This window comes from Apis dorsata, unplaced genomic scaffold, assembly GCF_000469605.1.
Source record: "Apis dorsata unplaced genomic scaffold, Apis dorsata 1.3 scaffold_309, whole genome shotgun sequence".
Lineage (NCBI taxonomy): Eukaryota > Metazoa > Arthropoda > Insecta > Hymenoptera > Apidae > Apis > Apis dorsata.
This window is the reverse complement of record NW_006263581.1, coordinates 1,329,063-1,329,926: the sequence shown is the minus strand read 5'-3', so window position 1 is coordinate 1,329,926 and position 864 is coordinate 1,329,063. Positions and strand designations below refer to the sequence as shown.

The following is an 864-nucleotide window of genomic DNA, read 5'->3' as shown; positions in this document are numbered from 1 at the left end:
AGAGAGAGAGAGAGAGAGAGAGAGAGAAAGTGCGAAACGAATGTGTGGTGTGTAGGTTGTATGCATAATTTATAATGCGTACTTTAAAAAAACCATCTGCCTATGACACGACACAGACTGCAGAAATACACTGTTACTGTAAACTGCACACTGCGTGTGCACGCTCTAAACGTCACACACTTCTTACACTTTGTATGTAGAGCGTGCACCGAACAGTTTTTAGAGTTACTTACAAGTATGGTTTGGTATATTCAAAGTGAAAGAATCAAATTCTTAATTATTATCATCCCTTATTTTTGATCAATAAACGATCTGTTTTGGGGATTTATTCGAATCATTTTCTTTTCCTTTCCTAAGTTTTTTTTAATAGCAGGACAATTGTGAATAGTCTTCAATAAAGAGTGAATCCCCAAATTTTATAAATATTATTTTTCTTCTATCCTTTTTTCATTATATTTCTCTTTCATTGGATTTTTAATAGAAATATACACATTAATTTTCGTTTTTTTTCCTTTGTGTTGAAGCGTGAACATTTTTTCGAACGAATAAACGAAATGTAAAGTCTGTAAAATAAACTTACTCTCGTACAAAAGCAGTGACTGTATTTACACATATTCCAACACTAAAAAAATATATGCCTTCTATCGAATCAAGTAACAACTATTGTATATGCCTTTTTCAATGTTGAAAATGATAAAATCGTGAGACCGTTTTTTAATATTTTCCAGAACTGAAAGAGTGAGCTTAACGAATTAAAAGAAATAAAAAAGTAGAAAAGATTAAAAAAAAAAAAAAGAAACAAATACTATGTTCTTCACAATTAAATTTTAGTTAATGAAATTATATTTGAATTAACTTGTAGTA

At 29.5% G+C, this 864-nt stretch overlaps 1 long non-coding RNA gene across 1 annotated transcript in view; it reads left to right on the top strand.

Annotated features, from left to right (window-relative positions):
* LOC116185870 overlaps window positions 1-592 on the top strand; it is a 2,465-nt gene extending 1,873 nt beyond the window's left edge. The window contains exon 2 of the long non-coding RNA XR_004150772.1: window positions 3-592. This is a non-coding gene — a long non-coding RNA (uncharacterized LOC116185870). The remainder of the gene's footprint in view (window positions 1-2) is intronic.
* The last annotated feature ends 272 nt before the right edge of the window (window positions 593-864 follow it).